Source organism: Triticum dicoccoides, chromosome 5B, assembly GCF_002162155.2.
Source record: "Triticum dicoccoides isolate Atlit2015 ecotype Zavitan chromosome 5B, WEW_v2.0, whole genome shotgun sequence".
In the NCBI taxonomy this organism is placed as follows: domain Eukaryota; kingdom Viridiplantae; phylum Streptophyta; class Magnoliopsida; order Poales; family Poaceae; genus Triticum; species Triticum dicoccoides.
Window position 1 is genome coordinate 694048911 of NC_041389.1, and position 18604 is coordinate 694067514.

At 41.0% G+C, this 18604-nt stretch overlaps 1 pseudogene; it reads right to left on the reverse strand.

The window, feature by feature from the left end:
* Positions 1-2746: 2746 nt before the first annotated feature.
* LOC119310561 lies at positions 2747-4334 on the reverse strand (annotated as a pseudogene).
* Positions 4335-18604: the final 14270 nt, after the last annotated feature.

Below are 18604 nucleotides of genomic sequence, written 5' to 3' on the forward strand. Positions count from 1 at the left end.
ATTGCTGCAGATAGAACTGAGCAAAAAGAGCTTAGATTGCAGCTGAAAATAATTATGACACAAGAAGAAATGAAGTGGATTCAGAGATATAAAGACAAAGAAATAAGAGGTGGAGATGGAAACACTAGATACTATCATGCAAAAGTGAATGGGAGAAGAAGGAAAAACAGAATAATTTCTTTAGAACAAGATGAAGGAATTATAGAAGGGGATGATAGTCTGATGAAATATATCACTAACTTCTATAAAAATCTTTTTGGGCATCCTGAGGAATCCAACATATCATTGAAAGAGATGGAAATGGAAAAAAATATCTGCACAAGATAGGGAGGAATTGTTGTCCCCCTTTTCCTTGGATGAAATTCATCAAGTGGTCATGGGGATGAAAAGAAATAAAAGCCCTGGACCTGATGGATTCCCTGCAGAATTTTACCAGGATTTCTGGGATTTGGTTAAGTGGGAACTGAAAGCTTTAGTTGAGGGATTTGCCAGGGGAATATCAATATTGCTAGGATTAACTATGGCATCATTACTCTGGTGCCTAAAACCAATGATGCCAAACAAATACAAAAATTCAGGCCTATTTGCTTGTTAAATGTGAGTTTCAAAATAATCACTAAAGTTTTGATGAACAGGCTGACAAAATGTGTTGCACCTGTCATATCCAGAACACAAACTGCATTTATCAAAGGGAGGTATATTATGGAGGGTGTGGTTATTTTACATGAAGCTTTGAACACTTTCCATAAAGATAAAGAAGATGTTTTGGTTTTTAAAGTTGATTTTGAAAAAGCCTATGATAAAATTAAATGGCCCTTTGTTATACAAATGCTAAAACAAAAAGGTTTCCCTAATAAATGGTGTGATTGGGTGATGGATACAATGAGAGGGGGACATGTAGGAGTCAAAGTTAATGATGAAATTGGACCTTTCTTTAAGACCTATAAAGGCTTAAGGCAGGGAGATGCTATGTCACCACTACTGTTTGATGTGGTTGCGGATGCTTTAGCAGTTTTAATGAATAATGCCCTAAACATGGACATTGTTATGGGAGTATTGGGAAATAATGAAAACAAAAGTGTAAATATGTTGCAATATGCTGATGACACCATTTTTTTGGTTAAAGATGATGAAACTAGTGTAAGAAACCTCAAATTCATTTTGGGGGCTTTTGAGCAGATGTCTGGGCTAAAAATAAACTTCCATAAGAGTGAGTTGATGCTGTTTGGTAAAGCTAAAGAGAAACAATCACTTTACCAGGAAATATTAACTTGCAAAATGGGGGATTTGCCTATTAGATATTTGGTAATGCCAGTGTCTGACTCTAGGATCAGAAACACTCATTGGAGTTGTGTTACGGATAAAATTGAGAAAAGATGTGGGTGTTGGCAGGGGAAACTGCTAGGATCCATTGCTGGTAGGATTACCCTGGTGCAAGCTTGCTTGATCAATATCCCATTGTTTATGATGTCCTTTTATGCTGTTCCAAAGGGAATAATTAAAAAAGCTGATTTTTACAGGGCAAGACTGGTATGGCAAGATGATGAAAATGTTAGAAAATATCACTTAGTCAATTGGAAAGAATGTTGCCTACCCAGGGAAATAGGGGGGCTAGGAATTCTGAATCTAGAAACCATGAATATAGCCTTGTTAGCTAAATGGTTCTGGAAAATGGAAACAGAGGGAATGTGGCAAGATATTTTGAAAAGAAAATATGGGAAGAATGAATGCCTAGCTCTGATGGAAAAAAAGCGAGGAGATTCTCAGTTCCGGACTAGTCTTCTGAATATTAAGGATATTTTCTAAAAATTTGTTAAGAAAAACCCTGGGGAGGGGAAGAATATTAGGTTCTGGGAGGACACTTGGGTAGTAAGCCCCTAAAAGATGCCTACCCTAGATTATATGACATTTGCTTTGATCATAAAATAACTGTATATGAGGCCATCCAAAAAGGATGGAAAGGGTTCAGATTTAGGAGAACTTTACATGGAGAAACTCTGGATTTGTGGAATGCTTTGAAAAGTAGATGTGAAATGGTGAAAATGAATGGGGGGAAAGATAAAATTGAATGGACCCTCACTGCTGATAAGAGATTCTCTGTCAAATCTTTATACAAGGAACTGATTACATCTGGGATTAAATTTCCACAGAAATATCTGTGGAAAATCAAAGTCCCTGCCAAAATAAAAGTTTTCTTGTGGCTAGTGAATAAAAAAAGCATCTTAACTAGGGATGTTTTACTCAAAAAAGGGTGGAAAGGAGGGAAAGAATGTGTTTTTTGTGGACAAAATGAATCAATTGATCACCTGGTGTTCGACTGTTCTGCGACATCCCTGATGTGGAGCTTGGTCAAATGTGTTTGTGGCTTGAAATCTAGTCCTTTAAATGTAAAAGATTGTTTTGGGGGGTGGATAAACAAATTCAACAAGGAAGACAAGAAAATGGTGATGATTGGTGTTTATTCTGGGCTATTTGGAAAAGCAGGAATGCAATTGTCTTTGAGAAGAAAAGGATTAATGATCCTTTGCAGATTATCAAACTAATGGTCCGATGGTTGCTTGATTGGTCTATTTTGCAGACAAAGGAGCCGCCAAAAAAATGCTGGAACTGGGGGCAAGAGTACCAGAACGGGCAGCAAGTGAGGTGTACACAGCAGGGCAAGGATGGCGACTCAATGTGGCGAGGCTCCCTGGATGATGACTGCAACACCTTCTTTCTGCTGCTGTTCTAAGTCTGTTTAGGCCTGCTAGTTGCTAGTTTTTATCTGTAGTTCTTTCTCTAGTAGTGTCAATGAGACTTTTGCTGGGTCTGTGTTGGTCTTGCTTGTGTGTGTGGCTAGAGACTTCGTTCCTATGCCTTTGATGTTGAACCTGTCTTTTGATGTTGGTACTTTGAGAACTATGTAAGTTTGGTTTTCAGTAATGAAAATCGGAAGGGGAGAGCCCTTCTTTGATAAAAAAACAACTGTTGAGCGATGCCTGCACGTAATCGCTCACCAGCAACTCGATCATCTTCTTGTACATTTGCTTGCCCTCGAACTTGTTGGTCACCTGTGTCAACATTTCCTTCTGTTCCCTCTTGTTCATAAAGCTGAAACAACTCATCATCCCTATCAACCTTCCTTATGAAGTTATGGATGATGCAACAAGCCATAACAATTTGGACCTATTTTTTTGTAAGGATAAGGGATTCCTCCATTCCTTGTTAATATTGGAAATCGAGCTTTTAGAACACCAAAAGTGCGTTCTACAACATTCTGTAGTTGTGCATGTAGATGGTTGAACAGATCCTTCTCACTACTATACCGACGATTAGTTCCACGAAAAGAACCAATGTGATAGCGATCTCCACGGTAGGGGGCAATAAATCTTGGAGTATTTGTGTAGCCCAAGTCAACGAGATAAAATTTACCTACATGTAAAGTTTGATATCACACTCAAATTTCTATCATATAATCATATTTTTGAGACAATGAAGATAATTTTTACTTGCATGCATGTAAAATTCATGTATTTAATTTTTTACCTTCTGGAACAACAAAGCCACCATCTGTAACAGCCCACCGTAAAACGGCCTGATCCGATGCAGAACCTTCCCATCCAGCAGCCACATATAAAAATGTCATGTCAAATGACACTACTGCCATTACATTTTGAGAGGGATAACCATGCCTGTTTCTGTATGGAGTTTGCTTATCAAGCTTGATTTTTGCATTAATATGTGTCCCATCAATTGCTCCTATGCAGTTCTGTTGGTAAAATTGTAAATTAGAATGTAAGGTTTAAACTTTGATGCAAGTCATATGAAAAAGGAACATGTTCTTGAGATACGATATATACCTTGAAGTATGGGTAGTACCTTTCGTCGCCCAATATTTTTGTTGGAACTTCATTGGCTGGATCAGTTATGCAAGCATCACGCAAACCATTTATGGCTTTTAAAACTCTCTTGAAGTGTCGACTAATTGTTTCCCCTGAATGTTGAAATCTATCTTGGAGAACATGATTCCTAACATTGTGCCCAATTGTATGTAGAAATATCACTAGTTGTTCATTCACATCCATCCGCTTTGTATCCTTAAGTAAATTCCTCTCGCACAATGCATCTCGCAGTAAGCAGAAGGTGTGCTTATCAACGCGAAGTTGTTCATAAAATCTAACTGGATGCCCTTCTAACCACTCTTTAGTTTTCTGAGCACCAGTTAATTTGGAAGTATTACGTGGTGTTTTGAATAGTCTTCCGAACATCACATATTGAAAAAGTGACACTACAGAAATATTATGAATAACCATCTACTCAGAATCAGAATATTCTTCATTTGCCATATCTTCCATCACTGTCCTTTAGCTGATAGATACAGTTTCTGTTAAATGGCGGGATAAGAATCATGTAATGAGCGAAAGAATGACATTGCATCATTGTTGTGTGAAACTAATCAGCATAAATGAAATGTATGCCATCAATTTTATATTTTGGGTTCTTTATTGATCTGAAGAACATACATATATATAACTCCAAATATCAAGGGTAGGAATTTATAATTGGATCATATAATTAACAAGCAGCACCAACCAAACAAATATATAAATTTGCAACTGACATTGATTGTTTGAAAACAAAATTACAGAAGGATTAATGAAAAATTGCACATATGACTTAATCTCAACACTCAAAGGTACGCTACAAGAAAAAAAACTACGCATTGTCAACCCAAAAAACAACGTACCCACAACCGATTAGATGAAGCCCATTGCGTGCAACCAACTGGTACATGTATCTGTTTTGTTTTCTGAACAGTTTAACAGGATTTTATACTTTATTCAATGAGAATGGGAAAGAAAAACAACATTGCCTTTGACGAGGAGACAAAACCATCTAGTCCAAGTTTTGTAAGGACTGATGCATCGTGTTGTACTCGTCTCTCTTTTGTATTGATGAACATTTTCTAGTGAAATAAACATTCCGCTCACATAGAATAAAGTTTTTTCTCATGTGTCATCAAGAAAAAAAATTGTTTTGAAATATCCCCCGGTAAATTCTTTGTAATGAGTTTGATAATTTATGCACCACAAACCTGATAGCTTACATACAAACATCGGTAACTTCTTGACCTAAAAAACATTGAAAACATATCCTCGATAACTTATGTGTAAATAGCATGGTAATACACGTGTCGCATACCCGATAACTTATGTCTAAATATCATGGTAACTTTTAAGCCAATGGAAATTTTCTTTAGACATACCCCTCATAAATTTTATGTAAGTAGCGTGGTAACTTACCTACTACATACTACATACCTGCTAAATTAGGTACAAACACTATGGTATAGGCACCATGAAAGGGGGAGCTGGAAACACCCCCCCCTAACATCTACTCCCTTCGTTCCCAAATATAAGTCTTTCTAGAGATTCCAACAAATAACTACATACAGAGCAAAATGAGTGAATTCATACTCTAAAATATGTCTACATACATCCGTATGTTGTAGTCAATTTGAAATATCTAAAAAGACTTACATTTAGGAATGGAGGAAGTATGTAAAAATAGCATGGTAAATTACACAGTGTAGAGTTGATAACTAATGTATGGACACCATGATAACTTTTTGACTGGGGAAAATTGTTCAAAACATAGCCCCACTAAGTTCTGTGTAAATAGCATTGTAATATGCACCACATACCTGATAAACTGTGGACAAACATCGTGGTAACTTTTGTGTAAATATCATGGTTTTTTTTAACGCATTACAGACCTGATAACTTATGCACAAGCCCCCTGATATTTCTGACTCGGGGATTTTTTCAGTTAAAAATATACCCCGATAACTCTTGTGTTAATAGCATGATAATTTACATGCCACACACATGATAACTTGTGAACACCCCAGTAACTTTTGTTTCGGTTAAAATAGGTGTAGAAACATCCCCTGATAAATTCTAGGTAACTAGTATAACATGAGGGGCATGGAGACACCATATATCCGTCCGTGAAAATTGTGCAGTACATAAATCCAAGGAAAAAACTGAAAAAGCATGTTTCATGTGCTATACGTAGTAAACAAATGTCCAAATTTTGGTTGTAATATATGCACAACAGAGCTGATAACTTTGACTTTAAAAACTTTCTCTTTGGAAAACATAACTTTGATAACAGTTGTGTAAATGATATGATATATGCACTGCTGATAATTTAGATACAAACATGATGGTAACATTTCAACATGAGGTGTGCTTGAAACGTACCCCGATAATTACTATGTAAATAGTATGATAATTTATGTACCACTGTCATGATAACTTGTGTACAAACACCATGATAATGTTGACCTAGGAAAAAGTTATTGAAAACATCTAAATATCATGATTTTATCGACAAAACATAATAATTTTGTACAACACCCCGCCATAACTCCGACCCAAGAAAAAAGTGTTCAAAATATTCCCCGATAACTTATGTATAAAAAGCGTGGTAAGTTCCGTACCAGAGGGTTGATAACTTTTGTACCCTCGCAAAAAAAATTGTGTAGCCTGACATGCTATTTACAACGAAGTTACCGGGATATGTCAACAATTTTTACTACGTTAAAGGTACCATGATGTTGTAAATATTAATAGAGCAGACGGGCCATCTATATAGGATAAAAAATATAAAAGTGAACAAAGAAAAATGGTTCGTTTTTCAGGTCGCGCTAAGTAGCAGTACAAATACTATCTAACCTCAGTCCAATCACTAGCTCAATCTAGACTGGGTGGTTGGAGGCTACTGCTGTCTACCAAGAAGAGCACAGTCCTTCAATGAAACATTATAAAACTAGTTGTAACGGGAGAAAAAATAACACACGTTTTTATATATAGTCTAATAAAGCATTCAAGATTTAATAGTTGTGGGTCTTCTAATTTATTCATATTTTTTATTTGCGAAAGCTACTTCTTCTATTTCAACGTGGTTTACATAGAAACGCCCAAGTGACCGTTCATTTATTTATGACGTGCACGTAATGAGGTGTTGTCACGGGAAAGGAAAGCGACAAGAACTCGCGATGATACAATAGCAAACTACAAAGAAATGCGCGTAGACATGCACAACAACAAGAAAATAGATGAGCCGGATCCGGTTAAGGTGTTACCTCGAGTGTCTAATGACATGAATGAAATGTTCTTGAAGCCATACACGACAGAGGAAGTGAAGAAGGCATTGTACTCTATCGGCGATCTCAAGGTCCAGGGACAGATAGCCTACACACCACTTTCTTTGAAAAATGTTGGGACATTTTGGGTGATGTTTTGACTGTTGAAGTCTTGAATGCAATAAATCATTCTGAACGTGGATGGACCTGAAAGAATCTCTCAGTACATGTCGATATGTCTCTCTAATATCTTATATAAGGTGATTCCTGGTTGGTAGCCCCACTCCATGTGGTCTCTACCACTGCGCGTCTCACGTTCTCACAAAAATGACCTCTCAGTGCGTATACTTGTGTTGTGCAAACCAGTGTGTTCGCTATGTATACTTGCGCGGCAGAAGCCAACATTCGGGGTGTTTTCTCGACCTTACAATGCAATGCATTCGGGATGTCTCTCCCCTTGGGTCGAGTTTTTTTTAAAAGGCGATTTCTAAAATGACCCCATTCTGCTTGAAAGCTTCCCTTGATGAAATTATTTTCCGCCTGTCCAAATTCTTTTGTTCTAGGACGACTCATTACCGATAATATCCTTTTGGCTTATGAATGCCTACACATGATAAAAAAATAAGAAGGGGAGAGTGGGACTGTAGGGTATTATGTGGTTAAATTGGACATGCATAAAGCCTACGATCGTGTGGAGTGAGGTTGTTTTTTGAAGAACATGATGTTGAAACTGGGTTTTCATGGAGAGATTGTGGAGCTCTTAATGGCATGTGTGAGGTCTATTAAATACAAGCTTAGATATAATGATCAGGCTAACCGAGCATACATGATTCTGTTGGGGAACGTAGTAATTTCAAAAAAAAATCCTAGGCACACGCAAGATCATGGTGATGCATAGCAACGAGAGGGGAGAGTGTTGTCCAGATACCCTCGTAGACCGAAAGCGAAAGCGTTAGCACAACGCGGTTGATGTAGTCATACGTCTTCATGATCCAACCGATCAAGTACCGAACGTACGACACCTCCGAGTTCAACACACGTTCAGCTCGATGACGTCCCTCAAACTCCGATCCAGCCGAGCTATGAGGGAGAGTTCCGTCAGCACGACAACATGGTGATGATGATGATGTTCTACCGACGCAGGGCTTCATCTAAGCACTTCTACGATATTATCGAGGTGGATTATGGTGGAGGGGGCACCGCACACGGCTAAGAGATCCAAGGGATCAATTGTTGTGTTCTAGGGTGCCCCCTGCCCCCGTATATAAAGGAACAAAGGGGGAGGCCGGCTGGCCCTTGGGGCGTGCCAAGGAGGGGGGGAGTCCTCCTCCTAGTAGGAGTAGGACTCCCCTTTCCTAGTCCAACTTGGAAGAGGGAAGGGGGAAGGAAAGAGAGGGAAAGAGGAGAAGGAAAGGGGGGGTGCGCCCCCTTCCCCTAGTCCAATTCGGACCCCTCATGGGAGGGGGCGCACCACCTCCTAGGCTGCTACCCTCTCTCTCCCCTAAAGCCCACTAAGGCCCAATACTCCCCCGGGGGGTTCTGGTAACCCCTCCGGCATTCCGGTTTTCTCCGAAACTGCCCGGAACACTTCCGGTGTCCGAATATAGTCGTCCAATATATCGATCTTTACGTCTCGACCATTTCGAGACTCCTCGTCATGTCCGTGATCATATCCGGGACTCCGAACTACCTTCGGTACATCAAAACACGTAAACTCATAATATAACCATCATCGAACTTTAAGCGTGCGGACCCTACAGGTTCGAGAACTATGTAGACATGACCGAGACACGTCTCCGGTCAATAACCAATAGCGGAACCTGGATGCTCATATTGGCTCCCACATATTCTACGAAGATCTTTATCGGTCAAACCGCATAACAACATATGTTGTTCCCTTTGACATCGGTATGTTACTTGCCCGAGATTCGATCGTCGGTATCTCAATACCTAGTTCAATCTCGTTACCGGCAAGTCTCTTTACTCGTTATGTAATGCGTCATCCCGTAACTAACTCATTAGTCACATTGCTTGCAAGGCTTATAGTGATGTGCATTACCGAGAGGGCCCAGAGATACGTCTCCGACAATCGGAGTGACAAATCCTAATCTCGAAATATGCCAACTCAACAAGTACCTTCGGAGACACCTGTAGAGCACCTATATAATCACCTAGTTACGTTGTGATGTTTGGTAGCACACAAAGTGTTCCTCCGGTAAACGGGAGTTGCATAATCTCATAGTCATAGGAACATGTATAAGTCATAAAGAAAGCAATAGCAACATACTAAACGATCAAGTGCTAAGCTAATGGAATGGGTCAACTCAATCACATCATTCTCCTAATGATGTGATCCTGTTAATAAAATGACACTCATGTCTACGGTTAGGAAACTTAACCATCTTTGATCAAGGAGCTAGTCAAGTAGAGGCATACTAGTGACACTATGTTTGTCTATGTATTCACACATGTATTATGTTTCCGGTTAATACAATTCTAGGATGAATAATAAACATTTATCATGATATAAGGAAATAAATAATAACTCTATTATTGCCTCTTGGGCATATTTTCTTCAGTCTCCCACTTGCACTAGAGTCAATAATCTAGATTACACAGTAATGATTCTAGCACCCATGGAGCCTTGGTGTTGATCATGTTTTGCTCGTGGAAGAGGCTTAGTCAATGGGTCTGCAACATTCAGATGCGTATGTATCTTGCAAATCTCTATGTCTCCCACCGGGACTTGGTCCCGGATGGAATTGAAGTGTTTCTTGATGTGCTTGGTCCTCTTGTGAAATCTGATTTCCTTTGCCAAGGTAATTGCACCAGTATTGTCACAGAAGATTTTCATTGGACCCGATGCACTAGGTATGACACCTAGATCGGCTATGAACTCCTTCATCAAGACTCCTTCATTTGATGTTTCTGAAGCAGCTATGTACTCTGCTTCACATGTAGATCCCGCCATGAAGCTTTGTTTAGAATTGCACCAACTGACAGCTCCACCTTTCAATATAAACACGTATCCGGTTTGCGATTTAGAATCATACGTATCAATGTCAAAACTTGCATCGATGTAACCATTTACGACTAGCTCTTTGTCACCTCCATAAACGAGAAACATATTCTTAGTCCTTTTCAGGTATTTCAGGATATTCTTGACCGTTGTCCAGTGATCCACTCATGGATTACTTTGGTACCTCCCTGCTAAACTTATTGCTAAGCATACATCAGGTCTGGTACACAGCATTGCATACATGATAGAGCCTATGGATGAAGCATAGGGAACATTTTTCATTTTCTCTCTCTCTTCTGCTATGGTCGGGCATTGAGTCTGACTCAACTTCACACCTTGTAATACAGGCAAAAACCCTTTCTTTGCTTGATCCATTTTGAACTTTTTCAAAACTTTATCAAGTTATGTGCTTTGTGAAAGTCCATTTAAGCGTCTTGATCTATCTCTATAGATCTTGATGCCTAATATATAAGCAGCTTCACCGAGGTCTTTCATTGAAAAACTTTTATTCAAGTATCCTTTTATGCTATTCAGAAATTCTATATCATTTCCAATTAACAATATGTCATCTACATATAATATCAGAAATGCTACAGATCTCCCACTCACTTTCTTGTAAATACAGGCTTCTCCAAAAGTCTGTATAAAACCATATGCTTTGATAACACTATCAAAGTGTTTGTTCCAACTCCGAGAGGCTTGCACCAGTCCATAAATGGATCGCTGGAGCTTGCACACTTTATTAGCACCTTTTGGATTGACAAAACCTTTTGGCTGCATCATATACAACTCTTCTTCTAGAAATCCATTCAGGAATGCAGTTTTGACATCCATTTGCCATATTTCATAATCATAAAATATGGCAATTCCAACATGATTCGGACAGACTTAAGCATTGCTAAGAGTGAGAAAATCTCATCATAGTCAACACCTTGAACTTTGTCAAAAACCTTTTTTGACAAGTCTAGCTTTGTAGATAGTAACACTACTATCAGCGTCCATCTTCCTCTTGAAGATCCATTTATTTTCTATGGCTTGCCGATCATCGGGCAAGTCCACCAAAGTCCACACCTTGTTCTCATACATGGATCCCATCTCAGATTTCATGGCCTCAAACCATTTCGCGGAATCTGGGCTCATCATTGCTTCCTCATAGTTCGTAGGTCTATCATGGTCTAGTAACATGACTTCTAGAATAGGATTACCATACCACTCTGGTGTGGACCGTACTCTGGAAGACCTACGAGGTTCTGTAGTAACTTGATTTGAAGTTTCATGATCATCATTAGCTTCCTCACTAATTGGTATAGGCATCACTGGAACTGATTTCAGTGATGAACTATTTTCCAATTCGGGAGAAGGTACTATTACCTCATAAAGTTCTACTTTTCTCCCACTCACTTCTTTCGAGAGAAACTCCTTCTCTAGAAAGGATCCATTCATAGCAATGAATATTTTGCCTTCGGATCTGTGATTAGAAGGTGTACCCAACAGTCTCCTTTGGGTATCCTATGAAGACGCATTTCTCCGATTTGGGTTCGAGCTTATTAGGTTGAAAGCTTTTCACATAAGCATCGCAACTCCAAACTTTAAGCAACGACAACTTTGGTTTCTTGCCAAACCACAGTTCATACGGTGTCATCTCAATGGATTTAGATGGTGCCCTATTTAACGTGAATGCCGCTATCTCTAATGCATAACCCCAAAACGATATTGGTAAATCGGTAAGAGACATCATTGATCGCACCATATCAAATAAAGTGCGATTACGACGTTCGGACACACCATAACGCTGTGGTGTTCTAGGTGGCGTGAACTGTGAAACTATCCCACATTGTTTTATACGAAGGCCAAACTCGTAACTCAAATATTCGTCTCCGCGATCAAATCACAGAAAACTTTATTTTCTTGTTATGATGATTTTCCACTTCACTCTGAAATTTTTGAACCTTTTCAAATGTTTCAGACTTATGTTTCATCAAGTAGATATAACCATATCTGCTCAAATTATTTGTGAAGATCAGAAAATAATGATACCTGGCACGAGCCTTAACACTCATTGGTTTTCATACATCAGTATGTATTATTTCCAACAAGCTCGTTCCATTGTTCCGGAGAACGGAGTTTTAGTCATCTTGCCCAAAAGGCACGGTTCGCAAGCATCAAATGATTCATAACCAAGTGATTCCTAAAATCCATCTTTATGGAGTTTCTTCATGCTCTTTACACTGCTATGACCCAAACGGCAATGCCACAAATAAGTTGCACTATCGTTATTAACTTTGCGTCTTTTGGCATTAATATTATGAATATGTGTATCACTACGATCAAGATCCAACAAACTATTTTCATTGGGTGTATGACCATTGAAGGTTTTATTCATGTAAACAGAACAACAATTATCCTCTGACTTTAAATGAATAACCGTATTGCAATAAACATGATCAAATCATATTCATGCTCAACTTTGGCACCAAACAACAATTATTCAGGTCTAAAACTAATCCCAAAGGTAGATGTAGAGGTAGCGGGCCGACCGCGATCACATCAACTTTGGAACCATTTCCCACGCGCATCGTCACCTCATCCTTAGCCAATCTTCGCTTAATCCGTAGTCCCTGTTTCGAGTTGCAAATATTAGCAACAAAACCAGTATCAAATACCCAGGTACTACTGCGAGCATTAGTAAGGTACGCATCAATAACATGTATATCACATATACCTTTGTTCACCTTGACATCCTTCTTATCCGCCAAATACTTGGGGCAGTTCCGCTTCCAGTGAACAGTCTGCTTGCAGTAGAAGCACTCAGTCTAAGCCTCTCAGGCTTAGGTCCAAACTTGGGTTTCTTCTCTTGAGCAGCAATTTGTTTGTCGTTCTTCTTGAAGTTCCCCTTCTTCTTCCTTTTACCCTTTTTCTTGAAACTGGTGGTCTTGTTGACCATCAACACTTGATGCTCCTTTTTTGATTTCTACCTCCGCAGCTTTTAGCATTGCGAAGAGCTCGGGAATAGTTTTGTTCATCCCTTGCATATTATAGTTCATCACGAAGCTCTTGTAGCTTGGTGGCAGTGATTGAAGAATTCTGTCAATGACACTATCATCACGAAGATTAACTCTCAGTTGAATCAAGTGATTATTATACCCAGACATTTTGAGTATATGTTCACTGACAGGACTATTCTCTTCCATCTTGCAGCTACAGAACTTATTGGAGACTTCATATCTCTCAATCCGGGCATTTGCTTGAAATATTAACTTCAGCTCCTGGAACATCTCATATGCTCCCTGACGTTCAAAACTTCGTTGAAGTCCCAGTTCTAAGCCGTAAAGCATGGCACACTGAACTATCGAGTAGTCATCAGCTTTGCTTTGCCAGACGTTCTTAACGTCGTCAGTTGCATCTGCAGCAGGCCTGGCACCCAGCGGTGCTTCCAGGACGTAATTCTTCTGTGCAGCAATGAGGATAATCCTCAAGTTATGGACCCAGTCCATGTAATTGCTACCATCATCTTTCAACTTAGCTTTCTCAAGGAACGCATTAAAATTCAACGGAACAACAGCACGAGCCATCTATCTACAACAAACATAGACAAGCAAAATACTATCAGGACTAAGTTCATGATAAATTAAAGTTCAATTAATCATATTGCTTAAGAACTCCCACTTGGATAGACATCCCTGTAATCATCTAAGTGATCACGTGATCCAAATCAACTAAACCATGTCCAATCATCACGTGAGATGGAGTAGTTTTCAATGGTGAACATCACTATGTTGATCATATCTACTATATAATTCACGCTCGACCTTTCGGTCTTAGTGTTCCGAGGCCATATCTGTATATGCTAGGCTCGTCAAGTTTAACCTGAGTATTCTGCGTGTGCAACTGTTTTGCACCCATTGTATTTGAACGTAGAGCCTATCACACCCGATCATCACATGGTGTCTCAGCACGAAGAACTTTCACAACGGTGCATACTCAGGGAGAACACTTATACCTTGAAATTTAGTGAGAGATCATCTTATAATGCTATCGTCAATCAAAGCAAAATAAGATGCATAAAGGATAAACATCACATGCAATCAATATAAATGATATGATAGGGCCATCATCATCCTGTGCTTGTGATCTCCATCTTCGAAGCACCGTCATGATCACCATCGTCACCGGCGCGACACCTTGATCTCCATCGTAGCATCATTGTCATTTTGCCACCTATTGCTTCTATGACTATCGCTACCGCTTAGTGATAAAGTAAAGCAATTACAGGGCATTTGCATTGCATACAATAAAGCGACAACCATATGGCTCCTGCCAGTTGCCGATAACTCGGTTACAAAACATGATCATCTCATACAATAAAATATAGCATCACGTCTTGACCATATCACATCACAACATTCCCTGCAAAAACAAGTTAGACGTCCTCTACTTTGTTGTTGTAAGTTTTACGTGGCTGCTACGGGCTGAGCAAGAACCGTTCTTACCTAGGCATCAAAACCACAACGATAGTTCGTCAAGTTAGTGTTGTTTAACCTTCTCAAGGACCGGGCGTAGCCACACTCGGTTCAACTAAAGTTGGAGAAACAGACACCCGCCAGCCACCTATGTGCAAAGCACGTCGGTAGAACCAGTCTCGCGTAAGCGTACGCATAATGTCGGTTCGGGCCGCTTCATCCAACAATACCGCCGAACCAAAGTATGACATGCTGGTAAGCAGTATGACTTGTATCGCCCACAACTCACTTGTGTTCTACTCGTGCATATAACATCTACGCATAAAACCAGGCTCGGATGCCACTGTTGGCGAACGTAGTAATTTCAAAAAAAATCCTACGCACACGCAAGATCATGGTGATGCATAGCAACGAGAGGGTAGAGTGTTGTCCACATACCCTCGTAGATCGAAAGCGGAAGCGTTAGCATAACGCGGTTGATGTAGTTGTACGTCTTCACGATCCGACCGATCAAGTACTGAACGTACGGCACCTCCAAGTTTAGCACACGTTCAGCTCGATGACGTCCCTCGAACTCTGATCCGGTCGAGCTTTGAGGGAGAGTTCCGTCAGCACGGCGGCGTGGTGACGATGATGATGTTCTATCGACGCAGGGCTTCGCCTAAGCACTGCTACGATATTATCGAGGTGGATTATGGTAGAGGGGGGCACGCACACGGCTAAGAGATCCAATGGATCATTTGTTGTGTTCTAGGGTGCCCCCTGCCCCCCTATATAAAGGAACAAGGGGGAGGCCAGCTGGCCTTGGGGCGCGCCAAGGATGGGGGGAGTCCTCCTCCTAGTAGGAGTAGTACTCCCCTTTCCTAGTCCAACTAGGAAGAGGGAAGGGGGAAGGAAAGAGAGGGAAAGAGAAGGAAAGGGGGGTGCGCCCCTTCCCCTAGTCCAATTCGGACCCCTCATGGGAGGGGGCGCACCACCTCCTGGGCTGCTGCCCGCTCTCTCCCCTAAAGCCCACTAAGGCCCAATACTCCCCCGGGGGGTTCCGGTAGCCCCTCTGGCACTCATGTTTTCTTCGAAACTGCCCGGAACACTTCCGATATCCGAATATAGTCGTCCAATATATCAATCTTTACGTCTCGACCATTTCGAGACTCCTCGTCATGTCCATGATCATATCTGGGACTCCTAACTACCTTCGGTACATAAAAACACATAAACTCATAATATAACCGTCATCGAACTTTAAGCGTGCGGACCCTACGGGTTCGAGAACTATGTAGACATGACCGAGCCACGTCTCCGGTCAATAACCAATAGCAGAACATGGATGCTCATATTGGCTCACACATATTCTACGAAGATCTTTATCAGTCAAACCGCATAACAACATACGTTGTTCCCTTTGTCATCGGTATGTTACTTGCCCGAGATTCGATCGTCGGTATGTCAATACCTAGTTCAATCTCGTTACCGGCAAGTCTCTTTACTCATTATGTAATGCATCATCCCGTAACTAACTCATTAGTCACATTGCTTACAAGGCTTATAGTGATGTGCATTACCGAGAGGGCCCAGAGATACCTCTCCGACAATCGGAGTGACAAATCCTAATCTCAAAATATGCCAACTCAACAAGTACCTTCGGAGACACCTGTAGAGCACCTTTATAATCACCCAGTTACGTTGTGACGTTTGGTAGCACACAAAGTGTTCCTTCGGTAAACGGGAGTTGCATAATCTCATAGTCATAGGAACATGTATAAGTCATGAAGAAAGCAATATCAACATACTAAACGATCAAGTGTTAAGCTAATGGAATGGGTCAAGTCGATCACATCATTCTCCTAATGATGTGATCCCGTTAATCAAATGACAACTCATGTCTATGGTTAGGAAACTCAACCATCTTTGATCAACGAGCTAGTCAAGTAGAGGCACACTAGTGAAACTCTATTTGTCTATGTATTCACACATGTATTATGTTTCCGGTTAATACAATTCTAGCATGAATAATAAACATTTATCATGATATAAGGAAATAAATAATAACTTTATTATTGCCTCTAGGGCATATTTCCTTCAGATTCTGCTCCCGAAAAAGGATGCTCCCACAACATAGACCAGTCTCCCTTCAAAATTGCATGTCGGAGCTATCGAAAAACATCTAACGATTCTTATGGGCCAAAGGGGGGAGCACACCAGCCCACAAGGGGGCTGGTGCGCCCCTCCACCCCTTGGCCACGCACCAAAGAGGGAGGGAAGGAAAGGGGAGGCACCCCAAAGGCAGCGAGCCCCCTTTTCCTTCCCCCCATGCACAAATATGGAATGGGGGAATACGGCCAGGGCAGGCGCCGTAGGGCAGCCGTCGGCCACTTGGGGCGCCCTAGGGGCTGCCTCCCCTCCCCCCTCCACCTATTACTAAATAGTAAAACGGGCTACCTACGGGCCCCCAGAGCGATTTAAGTTTTCTAACCGTCCGATTGTGCTCATCAATGGTCATCCTCGGGTAGATTCTGACATACTTTTCCCGTCACTTGTTTACCCCTGCTCGGCCAACATTATCGGGTCGCTGCTCCATAGGTGGACCTGGCCGTCATCTCCTTAATCGGGTTGTTCAAGTACAGGCCCAACAAAGTAAAACTTTGGCCCATTTACTGTATCTCCATTGCTGCTCCCCTCGAATCCTCGTTAGGTCTGTTCATCCACGACGCGGCGGCGCACGCTGCTGCCGTACTGCCTCTGGATTTCATCGGTGCGTTCCTTGGAGTCCCCGTTAATAATATGATTATAAAGGTGTGTTACTAAATCAACCGGTCGATCCGATGGCAGAAGCCTGGCTACGAAGCTCCCGGATCTTGGTAGCAGTCTTAATTTCCTTCATTTTCCTCGCCCCATGCTGCCACCTTCATTTCCCTTTTCCCCATGGTCTTGAATCTTCTCTTCCTTCATGACCTTGCTCTATGCATGCGTTCTCCAATATCTCTATTATGAGATGTGATAATAACCACACCGCGGACATGATCGATTAAACCTCATCTATTGTCCTCGAGCACACAAAGGTTTGTTTCCTTACTTCTCAGTTTTTGTTAAAAGACGTGGGTTTACTTAATAAACTTCTGGACATTAAGAGACTATGTTGACACCCTGCTCCTAGGTTATACTGGCACATTATAATAGATTAAAGGTCCACGATATACTGTTGGCACCTTGCTCGCAGGTTGCGCTAAACTGATAAGCTACTTTCGCATAACTCTTAATTAACAAACTTCTGGACAGCGGGCCATGCAGGTGCCTATAAAAAAGCATCGGGCTATACAGGTGTAGCCTTTTATACTATATGAAACTGAGATAAAAATGATTATTTCATTTACACCATTAATAGATTATGAATAAGCATGTAGCATATTCCAGTTACATGCCTCACAATATGGCCATTTAGCTATTACGAAAAGTTGTTCCGCCTAGCAGAATGAATTTCAACAAATGATGATGTGGGTGAAAGCTTTGTAAGCCGAAGATGGACATCATAAGCTTGCATGAATGATATGGAGTTGAAAGCTCTTTTACCTTCATAAAATTTACACAAACTCCTATTTGGATCATTAAAATTGGCAGGCGCAGCAACGCGCGCCATCATGGTCTAGTATATATGAGAGGAGGGAGAGGGGAAACACACACCACGATTCCCTAGCCGTGTGCGGCGCCCCTCTCCCTCTAGTTCGTCCACGGTCATATTTTTATAGTGCTCGGCGAAGCCCTGCGGAGATAGTTGCATCACCACCGTCATCACGCCGTCGTGTTGCCGGAACTCATCTACTACTTCGCCCGTCTTGCTGGATCAAGAGGACGAGGACGTCACCGAGCTGAACGTATGCTGAACACAGAGGTGTCTTACGTTTGGTACTTGATCGGTTGGATCGCGAAGAAGTTCGACTACATCAACCGTGTTACTAAACGCTTCCGCTTACGGTCTACGAGGTACGTACACACACTCTC